Source organism: Sprattus sprattus (genome assembly GCF_963457725.1).
Source record: "Sprattus sprattus genome assembly, chromosome: 10".
NCBI classification, from domain to species: Eukaryota; Metazoa; Chordata; class Actinopteri; order Clupeiformes; family Clupeidae; genus Sprattus; species Sprattus sprattus.
Window position 1 is genome coordinate 6681280 of NC_137908.1, and position 17615 is coordinate 6698894.

The following is a 17615-nucleotide window of genomic DNA, read 5'->3' on the forward strand; positions in this document are numbered from 1 at the left end:
CCCCGTCGCTCTCGGAAACGGAACGTGACACCGCCGCGGTCAGCCATGTGACCCTCCTTAGCCGCGGTTTATCCTCGGTGGCCCCCAGCAGCCGCCGCTCTAAGCCAAGCAGCTTCGGAAATCACTCCTGCTGCCGTGGGGTTTCATTTCCCCCCCCCACACACACACACACAAACACACACACACACACACAGCTCCGGGCCTGACATTTAGCTTTTTATTGTTTTGTTTGCTCTGCTTTGTTTTCTTTCTCTGCTTGCCGGGGATCTTTCGTATTTTGCTAACAGGGGGGGCTGGGTGTGTGGGCGGGAGGGATGTGGATTATTAAGCTTTCAGAGGTCAAAGGTCGTTTAATGTAGTCTTATTACGTTTGAATGCCGGCACTTTCAAGATGTTTACTCTCTCTCCCTGGCAACCCTATATTACAAAAACATTCTAAATACGACATATGAGTTATCTTGCTGTGGATCTCTGTTGTGATGACTGTGATGCACATTTAAACAAAAACACCTTAATTACATATAAAACATCCATTCAAACTGAATAGCAGGAAAAAGAATCCCACTTCTCCATCAAACACCACAACCAACCAAACACCCCTCAGCGCATGCAGCAGCGATCTCCATCCCTCTCTGTCTCTGTCGACATCCCGAGTCGTGTTTTACTCCAAAAGCCCTCCATCCAGATTAAACAGGACAAATGGAGTTTTAAAGAGGCATGGTGGCATGGCAGCGATGACGTATGGATTATGAATAGGGACAGCGATTGATTCCCCTCCGGCGTCGTCGAGGGCGCCCAGGCATGCCTTCGCCTGACTGGACCGGGCCTTTGAGCTGACAGTCAGCTTGTGGAATTTGTCAAAGTCGTTCCAAGTACCTGCGTCGCGTGGCGTGTGTGTGTGTGTGTGGCGTGTGTGTGTGTGTGTGTGTGTGTGTGTGTGTGTGTGTGTGTGTGTGTGGCGTGTGTGTGTGTGTGTGTGTGTGTGTGTGTGTGTGGCGTGTGTGTGTGTGTGTGTGTGTGTGTGTGTGTGTGTGTGTGTGTGTGTGTGTGTGGCGTGAGTTATAGAGGACACCCGGGTGGCAGGGGGAAAGCTGGGTCAGCATATTCTTCTGAAGAAGGGATAGAGAGAAAGAGTGGATGACAAGGGGGGGAAGGCACTTCATCAGAAAAAGAAATTACACCTGGTGTTTACTTATCCATCCACTAGGCACTCCTCTCACTGGCATTACACAGTTTCTTTGTAGATTCACTTTTTCCTCTTTGTAAGCATAGCATCAATTGGCTGCTGAATAAGTGGAAGGGAACAGAGAAGAGTAGCTCTCTATCTCCCTTTTTTCCCCAATTTGGTCTTTAAAGCCTTGGATGTCTTTGCATGTTAACAGGCTTCACAAAGCCCCTTTGACTCTTGTTAAACTTTTACATCCCCAGGCTCGGAGGCACAGAACGCCACTCTTTGAGGCCATATTTGTCATTCCATATTTGCCCGTGCCTCCCTGCTGGACAATGGCTTTTGTCAAACTGTGCCTGCCTGCACCATAGAGTTTCCCTGCATCATAGAGACTGCCTACACCATAGAGACTCGCCCAACTGTCCTGTATGTTCTTGTGCTTTTGATGGAGTTCTGAATGACTTCATACTCATCCAGAAAAGCCTTAAACAGCCTTGGCCAGAAATACAAAAAATATTGCACCCTTCAAAACTTTAGCGTGGGCTTTCAAAACACTTATAATTGTTTGGTCCTCTTGCACTTCTCAAGGCAACCAGTGTGTTGCTGTGCATCGTGTGTGCCAAATAAAACTGACTTTAACTTTAAACCCTGTTCCCTGCATTTACCATGCTACCGTAAGGTTTACTTCCTTAATAGGCCAGGCAAAATAGCCCATTTTGGAGCCAAAAATAGAATTAATTGTAAAATATTTTTTTTCAGCATAGATCATTTCTATGAGGTGTCCAGAACAACATACTTAAAGTCCTAAGAAATCCTAGTTTAGGAAATATGTTTAATTCTCACTCACTGAGATGTGTGCTAATAATGCATTGCATTACTCCTATCAAAATAAAACTTTACACAATGAAAGTACCCATGAAAAGTATTTTTTTTTGTGTTACAAGTTTCTTTGAAAATTAATTTTAATATGCACATCAGCGTTACATTTATTGAATATGTCCTGATTGCATATGCAGAAACACCATACCCCTGGCAGGTAGTACCAAGCCAGGCAGTTTTCAGGTTAGAGGCCAGTCTAAAAGCAACATTGCCATCTCCCATTGGCAGTAGGATAATTGGATGAAGATTGGGCCGATGTATTTGTCATACATATGAATGGTGTTGAGCTCAATGAAGTGTGGAGCTCACTTGCATATTAAATTTATTTCACAAGAAACTTGTAATACAAAAAAAAAAATCACTTTTCATGGGTACTTTCATTGTGTAAAGTTTTTGATAGGAGTAAAGGGAAAAAATGCATTTTTGAGGTGTATTTTTGCCATGCATTATTAGCACACAACTCAGATTGATGAGAATTAAACATATTTCCTCAACTAGGATTTCTTAGGACTTTTGAGTATGTTGATCTGGACACCACATAGAAATGATCTATGCTGAAAAAAAAATATTTTACTATTGGTCTGTCGTAAAACGCTATTTTGCCTGGCCTATAAGGATAGTTCTCAAAATAATCAAGGTATGGAACTCTTCCTGGGGGGATTTTGAAGTGGTGGTCAATGCTGATTGGTCAAACCTGAGCCAAGCCAGAGAAATGTTTTAAAACACTGGGAAAACTGGTAATCGTAATGAGGCTATAAAATGTAAAAGGATGACAGAAGATCAGAGAAATAGATCAACAACAAACAGTCTGTCAAGACATCACAGTGAATTCATAAAAGACCATTTCATCTTGACAAACACTACAGAACAAAGAAATGTAGCTTCAAAGTGTTGCAATTTGCAAAAGACCTGCTTTTTAGAAAATAGTTTTCCCACCATGTTAATAATGCTAATATTTCTGACAGAGGTTTGGCAAGCAATAGCCTGTTTTCATATTAAATGTTTCAATTTGCACACACAGCCATCACATGAGATCATGGTAAGGTAAGGTAAGGTAACTTTATTCGTACCCGAGGGTAGATTTGGTTGCAGGTAAAAAAGAGTTGGCTGCTTACACACACATAGACAACATTAATGACATTGACAGAAAACGGACAGTGACATAACAGAGACGACTAGTGCTCCAGACATAGGGACATGGATAACAAGTATAACAAATAACTAACAAATAGTTATTAGTGTCGAAATACAGCGGATAAAATACAGAGTAAAAGCCATCATAGATACTAAAACACTAGTCCAGAATAAATAAATAAATAGATTAAGAAGGCTGTACAGTCCATAAGTTAATAGATTAGTGTGTTGTCTGACCATTTGTAGTCTATAGTCTGGCTATTTAGTGTTTTAATAGCTGAGGGAACAAAACTGCCCCTGTACCTCTTAGTTTTGCATACAGGCATTATGTACCTGCAGCCTGATGGAAGAAGCTGAAATTCACCATTTAGTGGATGGGATCTGTCTTCTAAGATGGACCCAACTAGCCTCTGTAGCTGCCTATTGTGTAGGGATTCTGGGTTCAGCTGTGGCTCTCCAATCAGCCTACTAGCCCACCTCACAATTTGGTTGAGGGAGTTCTTATTTTTTAGGGGTAGGTTGCTGAACCAAGACACCAGGCTGAAGGAGATGACCGATTCAATAAAACAGCGGTAGAACATGGCGAGCATCTTTCTGTCTATGTGGAAGGAGGACAGTTTTCTCAGGCAATGCAACCGCTGGTTCCCCTTTTTATACACAGCTTCACAGTTTGCCTCAAAGTTTAGTTTCTTATCGATGATAGTCCCAAGATATTTATAATGATCTACACACTCCACTGTCTGACCCTTTATGCAGGTGAGTTCCTTAGTCCTCGGGAGTTTCCTAAAATCTATATGCATGTCTTTGGTTTTTGATATGTTCATCTGTAAAAAGGACTTGTCACACCAGTCTACAAAATCCTGGACAACTGGACCATGACCCGTTTCGTTCCCTTGTAGCAGGCTTACTATGACAGAGTCATCTGCATACTTTAGTATAGATCGGTCTTCCCTGCTGCTGCGGCACATGTTGGTGTAAAGAATGAACAGGAGAGGGGACAGAACACAGCCCTGAGGGGAGCCAGTGGAGGAACAGATCTGGTCAGACAGTACTCCATTGACTCGCACTCTTTGTGTCCTATTAGTTAAGAAATCTAAAACCCAGCCAACAAGATTTTGACTCAAATCAAATTGCTCTAGGAGTCTTTCTGTTAAGATGTGGGGTTGAATTGTGTAGAAGAGCAGAAGAGAAATCTATAAGCAGAAGAGAAATCTATAAATAAAAGCTGAGCATGTGTTCCCTTTCCTTCCAGATGTTTAAAAAGCATGTTCATCAAAGTGACCGTGGCATCCTCAACACCTCTGTGTGGCCTGTAGGCAAACTGGAATTGGTTAATATCAGACTCTGTCTTCTTTAGGATTTCATTCCTCACTAGCTCTTCAAAAGATTTCATGACAATAGATGTCAGTGCAATAGGCCTAAAATCATTCAATACTTTGGGGCAGCTGGTCTTGGGAACTGGGACAACTACTGCATCCTTCCAGCATTTTGGGACATGCTGATTTTGTAGGGAGGTATTGAAAATGTAATGAAAAATTGGGCAGATTTCTTTAGAACAGAACCTAAGCAGTTTACCACAGATATTGTCAGGTCCATAGCTTTTATTTGAATTCGTGGCAGAGAATACCTTTTCAACATTTGCCTCTTCTATTACGGAGTGATTCCGATCAGCTAATTTATGACTAAGGTCCTGTACATCTTTACTGAAATCATAAGTGTCAAATCGTGAAAAGAAATTATTAAGATTGTTTGCAAGGTCAGAATCTGCATCAAAACCCTCTAAAGTGACAGTGCTTGTTTTCTTTGAGTTACTAGTGCCTGCAATGGCTTTCATACTTGACCAGGCTGAGCCCAAGTTATTTGCAGCCATTTTATTTTCCAAAGTTGTTTTATAATCCTGTTTAGCCCTTAGGATTTCAATTTTCATATCTTTAGTGGCTCTGTACAATTCAGAGGCAGTCCCATGTTTGAAGGCACGTTTCTTAGCTTGGATGCTAGATTTGACAGATTTTGTGACCCATGGCTTGTTATTCGAGTAGATTTTTACTCTTTTACACGGTATAATCATGTCTCTACAGAATGCGGCATAAGAACAGGTTACATCGGCTAACTGATCTAAATCTCCCCCACATATCTCTATAAACGTATCCCAGTTAGTACAGTCAAAACAGGCCTGTAGACACTGCACAGACTCTTCTGTCCAGTTTTTAATGTCCTTTGTAGCGACCTTTTCCCTCTTCAGAACAGTCTTGTATGTGGGCATGAGATACACACAGTTGTGGTCTCCGTGGCCCAAAGGAGGTAATGGGAGTGACCTGTATGCATCCTTTACTGACCCATAGCAAAGATCAATAGTCTTATCCCGTCTGGTGGGACAGGTTACATATTGATGAAAGTTGGGGACTGACTTCTTGAGGGAAACATGATTGTTCCTCATAGTTCTTCATGGTTCCTCCCAAAATTCATACAACTCTGTAGCTCTCGCGAATGAGCACTGGATCGCTTGGTGTTGGTGTGAAATACAATTTTTTTTCTGAAAAGGTGGACTGGATTTTAAAGTTAGAAATGAAATCAGTCAGCCCAGTCCAACACATACTTTGGTTTTTAAAATCAACCAGCTTCAAATATTCTTCTGAGGTGAACTTGGAATTAATAAAAAAGTAAGTAGGTGCTAGCTCATCCTCGAATATTGAAGATGGGAAAACTCTTTCAAGCGCAAGGCTGGAAAAAGAGAGAGAGGCAGATTGCACTCAGTGGACCCAGTGGCCTCTGGCCCCGCGTTTGGACCCACATCTGGCCCTGACCCGGGGTGGATCAGGCCCAGACTCGGCTTCTCCGTCAGCCCAGAGACTCCACTCCACTGAAGACCTGAAGTGAACCGCTCATCAGCCGATCCTTCCGGATGGTTCTAGTGGGGCAGGACCAGATCACAGCAGGATGGTTCTTGTGGGTCAGGACCAGATCACAGCAGGATGGTTCTAGTGGGTCAGGACCAGATCACAGTAGGATGGTTCTAGTGGGTCAGGACCAGATCACAGCAGGTTGGTTCTAGTGGGTCAGGACCAGATCACAGCAGGATGGTTCTTGTGGGTCAGGACCAGATCACAGCAGGATGGTTCTTGTGGGTCAGGACCAGATCACAGCAGGAGGCCTCAGACTGTGCTACCGTCTTTGAGTGGAGAAAAAAAAAACAAGACTAAAATATTATCCACAGACTCTTTTCAGACTGTGCTACTGTCTCTGTGAGGTTAAAAAAAACCAAGACTAAAATACTAGCCACAGACTCTTTTCAGACTGTGTTACTATCTCTGAGTGGAGAGAAACACTAAACACTAAAATATTAGCCACAGACTCTATTCAGACTGTGAATCAATTCTGCACAGCTCACAGTCCGGCCCTCCCAGTCTTCTCCAGTAAATATCTGAATTATTCATTCCTAATGGTGAAATTCGGCGCATTTGCATATAAGGGTAATTGATTTGCAAGAAAGGATGGAATAATGAGTCGTCGCAGCCTCCCTCTTTGGCTCTCCGCATCCTGCCGTTTTAACCCTCTCATCATGCTGCTCTTTTCATTCGCCATTTGTATGCTTTACATTACCTGTTGGCTCCAGTGTGACACGCTGGTAATAGCTTCTGTAGTAAAGACTTTTTGACAAATTTTAATCAGCCAAGCGAGAGTGAGGCGGAGGATGCTTTGTGTAGAGGAAATAGGTCTTTTCTGGGTTACTTTTTTTTCTCTATTTCTTTTATTTTTTTTTTTCATTGCCTTGCTCGAGGTCAGTCCTCTGACTGTCGGACTGTTGGACAGTCTGTCCTGGTGCTCACATCTGAGTTTTGCAGACATGTCAGTGCGAGCATGGCTTGGCTGAATGCTCCCGAGCAGACAGCAGATAGCAACACAGCCCTCAGAAACAGACCTAGCCCTGGGGCGGACTCACGCCAGATGTGGGCCACCTCCAGGCTCGGTGCACCCTAGCTTTGGCTGCTGTCATTGGCACTCTGGACAGCTGAAGCACAGTCGGTGTAGGGGAGCCTTACACTACACAATTAATCCCAGTCTCATCTGTCTCCTTCCTGTTGCTTAATTAGCTGACAATATGAACGACTGTTGTGGAACACGTTGCCAAGTAAACTCTGCGGTTGCATCTGACCCTGGCATAAAGCGGTCGCTATTACCAGGGGTAACCCAGAAATCTAGCCATAAAGTCGTAATCCCAAGAAGCATCATCACCCCTCTTGTCATTGCAGAAATACAGTTTGTTTGACAGATAATTAAAGCGTTGATGCAGTGCTAGGGATCCCTCAGACACATCCTTTTATTCTGTTTGAGCTAATCCTTCTAAAGTATATGTGCCTCTGATTGGGACCACGGCACGTTTTATTTTTGCCTTTGATCTGCTCCGGCGCTCATTACCATATCTGACCATGCGTTAATCTCGCATACTGAATGCAGAGCGCGCCTACCTCCCTCCCTCCCACTCCCAAAACCGCTGCAGATTTCATGCCATCACGCGTGGCTGTGCACATCCGACGGTGCAGCCCGAAATCACCTGCAAGAAATAATCTTTTCTCGTGGCATTGAGGTGCAAATAGCAGCGCCAGCGAGAGGGAGGCGCCCACAGATGTGATCTGTGGGCTGGAGAGATTAGTGACTTCACAATGCGCTCCAGAATAGTCCTGTGTTTAATGAGGCTCTAAACTGGAGGCCTGGCGCACCTTGCCATGTAAAACTTTATTAATTTTTTATATTTAGTGTCAATATTAAAAATCCGTTTCTGAATATTTCATGCGTGCGAGTCAAGGATGACTCGTTGCAATAAGATGTAACAATCCACTTAAACCCCGAAACGAGTGGAACTACGCTTAATATGCATAATAAATGTTCGACCAATTAGATCAGCTGTGCTAAGCACTCCTGCAAGTCTGATATCTGGGAGGGAAAGCGTAAGTTGCAATGACACCACTCCCCACATCGATCAGACTGGACCAAAAGGTGATAATTGCGCGAGGCTATTACGACAGAAATGTTTCCCACTTCCAGCTCGGCAAAAAAAATCAGTTTCCATTCCGGACGCCATCAGTCTTCATTTCCTGTTGTGACATCCTGACAGGAGTTTCCATCATGTGTCATTATTGGTGCATGAAGCAACTCAGCACAACAATCTTCAACTCGGGGAAACGCATCAATCACTGACATCCTGTCCAGCCACTGACACCCCTGAGCATGTCAGGAGAACATTAGGATCAATGTGCAGAGGTAGCAACTTAGTCTAGAAGGTAATTAACATCCAACATTGCATACATTATGCAGATGACAGCATGGATCATTTAAAGACCATCCGCCGTGGATTTATGTATTTTTTCCCTTCTTTGCATCACATTAGGCGATAAGATGTGCAGACCCCTGGATAGGTTGCCAGTCTCCAATGGAAGGACTCTTGTCATTGCCAGCTTGGCCCATAGGTTACCAAGGGTTAATGCTATCCACTACTGGATTTTATATACGTTCCTGAGGGCTTTCCCTCTCTGGCTAAGCTAAATATTCACTTTCTCAATGTGTTATACCCTAGAGAGTATTACTGCCTATATTACTGTGCATAGCTGCCCGAAATACAGCCAATGCAATTACGTTCACTCTGTGCAGCTGGAGATTTATAATATTCAGTGTTTCTTTTGAGTGGTTTACGATGTTTGCCTTTGCACAGGTACATAATGTTACTTTTACATCGTATGCAAATGGTCCAATTTTAAACTTACAGGAAGAATGTGTTTGACGTAAATCGGGTTTGGCAGAAACATATTTTGTTTTAAAGCGTGGCCTAGCAGCAGACCCTGCAGCCCTTCACTTTAAGGTAAAACAATACTGACATGAATAAATGAAAAGCGGGCTTTTATCAGCTCATATGTGCCCTTGGTCTAACACATTGCCACAATGTGAGTGTAAAGGACAAATAAATAAACCAAGTAAACACGCAAAAAAAATCCATGAAGGTCACCTGTGAAAAGGTGTGCTGCTCACTCCTAACCCATTTGACATTCAGAAGGAGCCACTGGGGAGCACTGACCACTGTTATTTAGAGTGTAAGGAGAACTGTTGATCAGAGAGAGAAAGGAAAGAAAAAAAAAAGGAAACGAGACAGGGAGTGGAGAGTGAAGAGAATGGAGTGTTCCATGGGTCATCTTTTAGATCGGAGATGTTGTGACTTGGTTTGACTTCAATTAACTCCAGGGGGAGGTTTCCCAGTCGATGTGTGATCTTTATCGAGATGCTAGCGCTTAGATCTCTATCACTCGCCCACCCCAAGGGGAAGGGGGGTGGGTGGGAGGGGGGAGTTTGGGGGCAAAATGGAGACGCCTGTCATGACAAAAGGACAGGAATTCTATGGCTATTTCTGGTCTCTTCTCTTCTCTCTCTTTTCTCTCTCTCTCTCTCTCTCTCTCTCTCTCTCTCTCTCTCTCTTTGTCTCTCTCGGCCTGTCTCTCTCGGTCTGTCTCTCTTGCTCTCTCTCTCTCCTTTGCGCAGGCGCATGCTCTTCAACAATGATGCCTCTGCACTGACGCCTGTGACCTTGAGGTGGGGAAAAAATAGGAAAGTTTTCAGGAAGCTTGGGGATTATCCTTGAGTGAATGGGTCCTTCACATGCCCCGCTTTTCAACATGTAGTCAAAGGGAAATGCACTTTGGTAATGCGTTTAATGAGGCCAGGGCTGTATGGCCTGTACAGTGTCTTAAGTCAAAAATACTCAACATTTTATGCTTGGTAGGCTATGGTGCAGGATCATTTGTGTATCAATAACACTGTAATATCTTGCTACGAAGCCCCTTACATCCTTTACCTATGAATTATATAGAGGGAGAAGATGCATTGTATATCTGAAATACCAATTTCTATACATTCTATATACACATAAAATCTCTTAGCAATATAGATCTTGAATAGAAGAGTACCTGCAGAAAGCCATGGCATTATTATTTCATAACTCTGAATAATCTTACTTGTAGTCTGTTACAAACCTGTCGTCTAGGCCTATTGGATGCCAACGAAAAGCCCATTTCCCCGGTATCTCAACCAATCATTCTCCTCAATCTGAGTCGTGCATCAGGTCACTGATCACGGAGTGGAGACCAATCACAGTTTTTTTTTGGCTGTTTGTGTTCTACCTCCAGTCTGTTCGCTGTTTGCTCAGTGGACCTAAAATGTCATGTTCAAGAATAAACTTGTATTGGATTTTCAGATAAGAAGCAGACATCAGCCAGTCTGATTTTTTTTCTGCGGTTTACAAAAAACACCCACCCACTCAAGAAGCACTACCTAAGATGTTGACAAACCACCAAGCATTTCTCTCTCTCTCTCTCTCTCTCTCTCTCTCTCTCTCTCTCTCTCTCTCTCTCTCTCTCTCTCTCTCTCTCTCTCTCTCTCTCTCTCTGTCTCTCTCTCTCTCTCTCTCTCTCTCTCTTTATCTCAGGAAAGAAACACAAGTTAGTCTTCAAGACAGAAATTGCTAACTGAAATGAAATTAAACTTTACAGCAGATGCCTGGAGAGGGACTGAAGTTTCATCAGTGCATTAAAGTAGAAGCAGCTATCTCCCCACATCTCAGTCCATAGTCTGCATCGAGTCCCCACGGCTGAATATTCCATCTTTATATTGACAGATAACCATCTGGCACAATTCAGCCAAAATACTGACAGTGAGGAACACTCGGAGAGTGAAGCTCCACCCAGACGCAGTACTTCGGTGTTTCACTGTGAGCCGTCACAGAGGCTAATGTAAGTATTTCCGTTTCCTATGTTTTTACATTTGGTTTTGCCCCAAGATTTAGTACGTTTGGAATTGGAAACGCATTTTCACCCAATTACACCGGATCTGGGCAGTGTGTTTGTGTGTGTGTGTGTTTGTGTGTGTTTGTGTGTGTGTGTGTGTTTCTCGTCTCTGACACTGATCTGAAACCAAGACGTATAATTACACTTCGACTCCTGCGCTCGCTGCTGTACACACACCTCCCACACGAGCAATCAAGTGCAATGAGACTGCAGGGGAGGACATGGCTGCTGAGTCCTCGGCATAATTACATTAGATATGATACAGATGGAACAAACACAGATCAAAGCGCGCAATTACGCAGTGGAGAACGGATGGCAAAGAGAGGGAGGAGGAGGAGGAGGAGGAGACCCAGCCGCAGAGGAGAAGAGGAGGGGAGGGGAGACTGCTGAAGACTGAGCCTCCTATTGTGTATTCCTGGAGAGCAGAAGGCAGGTCCTTGATCTGTTAAGGGGAGCACAGACTCTGCTGCAGAGCATTTCGGAATGGTTGTTGTGATTAGGTGTCAAGAAGTGAGGTCGAATTTTTTGCTATGTCAACAAGAGGCAACTGGAATGGATGGAGATTATGAATGAATGAATGAATGAATGAATGAATGAATGAATGAATGAATGAATGAATGAATGAATGAGTGCAGACTTTAACAGGGACTGATCGTAACACACTCAGTTAGCTCTCTCCATGGACAAGATGAAAAACTACAAGAAGTCACCCAGGATGACAAGACATTCAAGGGCCATATTTACATTTACAGTTCCTCATCTAGCAGCAACATTTATCCAGTGTAGACTTACAGTGTAGTGTAGACATACTGTAAGGAATAAACTTACAGTGTAGTATAGACTTACAGTGTAGTATAGACTTACAGTGTAGTATAGACTTACTGTAAGGAATAGACTTACAGTGTAGTATAGACTTACAGTAAGGTATAGACTTTCAGTGTATCGTAGACTTACTGTAAGGAATAGACTTACAGTGTAATATAAACTTACAGTGCAGCGTAGACTTATTGTGTAGTGTAGACTTACAGTGTAGTGCAGACTTATTGTGTAGTGTAGACTTACATGATTGTAGTATAGACCTACTGTGTAGTCTAGGCTTATTGTGTAGTGTAGACTTACAGTGTAGAAAAGACTTATTGTGTAGTGTAGACTTACAGTGTAGTATAGACCTACTGTGTAGTGTAGACTTACAGTGTAGAAAAGACTTATTGTGTAGTGTAGACTTACAGTGTAGTGTAGACCTACTGTGTAGTGTAGGCTTACTTTGTAGTGTAGACTTACGGTGTAGTGTAGACTTACAGTGTAGTATTGACTTACAGTGTATCATAGACTACAGTAAGGTAGAAGCTTACATTCTATCAGTATGTAGCTATGCTCCTTGAGACGCTCCTCTTCCCAAAAGGATGAACATCAACATAATGGTGTACCCACTGCTAAGATGTACATGGAGTGTGTGACTCACATCCCATAGACTGATCCAGAGTTGCACCTGAGGCCCCAACACGATAAGGGCCATTCCCCAACACGGCTGTCATGTTCCAATGTGCTATAAAAAGGATACTATTTCCTCATTGTGACAATCATACGCCTTATATTCAGCATACGTCCAAAACATTCCCGTGTGTGTTTCCATTGTGACCTGTCAAGAATATGAGGGCCTGAACGCGACTATAGCCATGCGGCGTGCTGAGGGGCGACGTTCAGCTAACGTGCCACATTATTCAGCCAGTGGTTGCTCATCCGTCACCCGGGATCCTCTCCTCTAGAGAAGCTTCTCACGCTGATCTATTTACCATCAACAAACCAGACGTAATTATCATAATGTATTCTGTGTTTGGGAACTAAGCGCAGCGGCTGATTTTATTGTTCATGTAAATTTGACAAATAAATCAGCCTCGAATCCTATTTTGATGCGGCTAATTATGGACACGATTACGAAAAATAACTGTGTGCCATTTTCATTCATTTCAATTTAAGTTTTTTTTTTTTAGCTTTTGTTTATATTCATCATTGTGTCTTTTGGGATGAAAATCAACAATTCTTTTGGCATTTGACTAATTATTTGCCATCCAATAGTTTCCCGTATCTCTGTGTAGCAGTTGTGCCGGGATCCCTGGAGTGACGGTGCAGTTGTTGGACCCACGGGAATGCTCCCTCTTTCCCTCTCTCTGGCACATGATGGATCTGTCGGCGTGGAGCTCATTCCCTCTTGCGGCTGCAGCGGTAGCCTGGGGTGGCGTCAGGTGGGGCCCCAGACAGCGTCCGTCTCCTCTATGCGTCACCTTGATCAACATTCGCCGTCTCCTCGTGCATCTATCATCACAACCTGCCGCCACCTGACAGCGTGCTCATGGGACGCCGCCCGGGAATGAGACGTGCCGCTGACCCTAGAAGTGAGCATCATCGCTGGGGCGCTTCTTTTTTTTTTCTATTCTACAGTGATCCTATGAAGAGATCTATGCAACACTAATAATACTGGAGATCTGATGCAAGCCAGAGAAATGGTTTTAATAAAAAACTCTCCTCTCACAAGTGGTGTACCAACTTTACACAGTGGTACACAGACAAGACGAGTGTCGTTTGTAGACTGCGTGACACACTTTACTGTGGAAGCCTGCTGTAAGTAATTACCAAGGTTTGGGGCAGAACACAGACTCACTCGGAGTAATTCAATAACGGTGGAAAATCACCCCGTTCGAGCCCATTCAACTACATTCATGTCATTCTGAAGAAGTACTGTGGGCAGTAGCACATATGAAACATTCATCTGCAGTGTAATGCATTATGCATGTGTTTGTTATACATTATTAAACATTTATCATATATTTATAGGCATAAGGCGCTCTACAGATTCCAGCTAATTAGAATTACATGAAAAAACTCCGTTATGAAGCTAGGGTGCAATTGTCTTGAAATGCACCTGATCGTTTAGTTCCTAGGGTGGGGGACTACAGGTCTGATGCCCTGGAAATATACCTTTGTTGTAAGTGTCCTTATTACAATACACTTACTTGCCTATGTTATTACATGTATGTGCCTATGTTATTACATGCTACCAACCCTAACCATCAAGTACATCTTGTAACAACAAGCACTTAGCACTCATGTGAAAAATACATTCCATTAACTAATTAATGAACAAAGTGGGGACAAAGCATTTGTCAGGTTGCTGTTGAGTCACTGATACTTCTTTCCTCAACTCCCACTCAATACACGCCCTGTTTCCACTTCATTCCGAAGGACTGCATTGCTAGATTAGCCATATAAGGGGTATTAGGTATTATCCCATATGTACCCTTTATAAGGGGTAATATGGCACCATATGTACCCTTTATAAGGGGTATTATTCCATATGTACCCTTTATAAGAGATATTATGTTGCCAAAAGAGCAGTATAATGAACCCATGCTAGGGCCATTTATATGATATGTAAGGGATAACGGCCGACGAGCTGTCCAGTTCTACGAAGTTAATGGACGCTGCGGGGCAAAGAACACCACGACGCGGAGCGGAGTGGTGTTGGTCCGCAGAAGTCCATTAACTTCGTAGAACTGGACAGCTCGGAGGCCGTTATCCCGCTTATCTCCCGTTTACAACATCCAAAAATGTTTTTATTATTATTATTATTATTTAGAATTTCCTTTATCTTTAGGAAATGTAATATGCATAATAACCTGATGAATTCTTGATTTGAAGCCTAGTGCTCCCGTTAGAGAAAGTAGTGAGAAAGTAGTGCGTGGAACTGAACCTTTAGTTTCCCCGGGCGTTGCTGCAAAGTGACACTCATGAGCTCACCTCTGTAAGTAAACGGACACACGGACACAGGTATTGTTCATAAGGTTTTACTATTTACAGTTGAACTCCACGTTTCCGTTGATGGTGAAGTTGGACAGAGCAACAGGGAGGTCAAGTTTAGTAATTTTGGTCGAAGGCTCACAATCGAGCCGGCTAGTTAGCCGTGAGCTAACATCTGTTTCAATGGGTTTTTTTTCTAAGCGCTAACAGCCGCCTACAAATAATATTAGAGACTTTCAGTTAAGAATTACAATATTCTACAACATTCGTGTAGAACATAAACAACTAACCGAGTCAATTTAGACATATAAAAAGTCTTGTAGACAGCTTAATTGACATAAAACATTGCCCACTAACTTGTCCCAAAACGCCGCCATCTTGGTTCAAATTATCCTAGCTGTCAAAAAATAAACGTTACGTTGGTTGTCAATGGTAACCATTCAAGAGCATTGATATGGAACGGCGATTTAACGTTTCTACTGGAACTACGTCCAAGGTGTCCGGTTATACGAACTTAATGTACACCCCATTAGCCAATCAGAAAACAGTATTTCGTTCCAGAGGGAGATAAGCAGGAATAATTTCTGATAATGTGGACAGTCCTAAACCATCTTTGATCATCTCTTACCACTGTTCTGACCACAAGCAATTTAAGTTGATGTTTACAGTGATTTGCCAACATATATATATATATATGTGTATTCTCTAAAGTGTCTTGTGTTTTTGAAAACAGATTGCAACTAATGTGTTTGCTGTTCATGAAAGCTCTTTTATATGCTGTGTATGAAGTCCTATCAGGTTTAGAGTAGAATCACTGTTGCCATGGAAGGATTGTTGCATGGGAAGCCCAGATATTCTCAGAGAGGAACATTCTGAAGGTGACAGAGGCATTTGTTTGTTCCAGCCTAACAGTGATGAGGCAACGACAGAAGGTCAACGCCAGCGTCCCCAAACATGATGGCCATTACTGCAGACATTCACACACTGGTCCACTGGTTATGTTTACCTAGGATGGCTGCACCATGCTTGTTGTTTATTGTTGTTTATTTTCTGCTCCTCAGAGGATTCTCTCTCTATTTTTACCCCAATTAGAGTGCGATCATGCATTCTGTGGCAGAGGCAGGAGTCTCAAGTGTCCCAAATTTAGAGTTATTTGTTGATGCTTAATTTGGACATCCAGGCCATTATCTGTAAGTTTGCTATTTAGAATATAACAGTAAAGTTAAGCAGTGTTTTGCCAAATTCTGTTCCATTAATTGCTGTAGACGAAATGCAAATAACGTTCCGATAGAGAGCAGTTATTTTCGGTTTGAAAGTGTAAGCAATAATTGTCATCCAAAGCATGTCAGGGTCGTCGTTTCATCCTGCTGATAAGATGAACCGCCTATTCTTCATCGTATAATGTTGTCACCCATATCACATGGTTTCTGATTTGACTGACACACTGTCTAGTTTTCAGTGTCACTCTTAAGGTTGTGCTGTGCTTAAGAACACCAGCATTCGTGTGATAATGCAGATCTGCCTACAGTTATCACAGGCGTGCTTATATTCAGCATAAAGGCACTTAGTATGCAGTATATATAACATCATAACACTAGAGTGAAGTCTCCCATATCCTGGCTGAGGAAGGGAGCTGAAGTCATTTGAAATATGTGTAATGCTTTGGGATGTAGGGGGTGGGTTTGACAGTCCTTACACATCCAGAACAAAGGCTCATCCCCCAAAAGCTCAATACAATCTAACCTGGATGATTCTTTGCATGATTCATTGCTTTAACCTTTGAGGAAACAGTGATGACCTAATGAAAGGCGGCTCTTAGACAGTTTGACATTGACATTTAGATTGTTTGAATAAGGGCCCTCAATGATTCTTTTGGAATAATTCCACTACTAACGGTGACACTTTATACTTAAGTAGGAAGGGTGATGACACTGACATGATATTGTTTGATTACTTGACTGGCTAAGTGCTGTAGAATGGGAAATATTATTCAGTCCTTTTGTGTGTCCGTCTACAAGTAATTTCCAAATGAGGAAATGTAAACGAGGCTAATGCATTTTTATGATTTCTCTTCTCCATGCCCTCGGTTCATTGGTGGCCAAGCTGCCATCTCACCAGCTGTTGTTTGGACAACTTGAAGAGAAAAAAAAAAAAAAAACACACCCAGGAAGCATTCCCCACAGATATAAAGATCTTTTTTTATCAGGCAAGAATCACACTCACAACGTCATTTGCAAATAAACACTGTTCACTACAAGACGGTCACAACAGACAGCCATAACCTCTCTACAGATGAACACTTTGAAAGGTGTCATCACCTCAATTGAAGAGTAGTCCAGACTCTCGGCTTGAGGATGCTTTGACTATACGCCTTATAAGAACATCCAACTGTCAAGTAGAGCTGCCACAAACTTCTTTTAAATACAATGATTTTCATGCGGAAGAGGTCTATGTAGAGCCTGTCCATCAAGAGCCTTTACTTCTTCGATTCTCCTGATCCACTCGTTAGAATAGCGTACTGACTGGACAGAGTGGAGGAGAGTGTAACACTTCGGTGCTATTGAATTTTCTCTGACAGGTCTCGTATGATTGACAGTGAAGAGGTGCTGGATTAACATGCAACGCTTGCCAAACGCTCATCTGATCAAATCAGGCGGTGAATGCCATATTTCACTCGCCGTGCCACCGGGGAACTCAAACCCTGTTGTGACTTTACATGCACGGATCGTGAGGTGGCATAATCGCATTTTTGCATTTTCATAGGAAATGATCTGACTGCAAACCCAATAACAGCTTACAGCTCCGCACACACA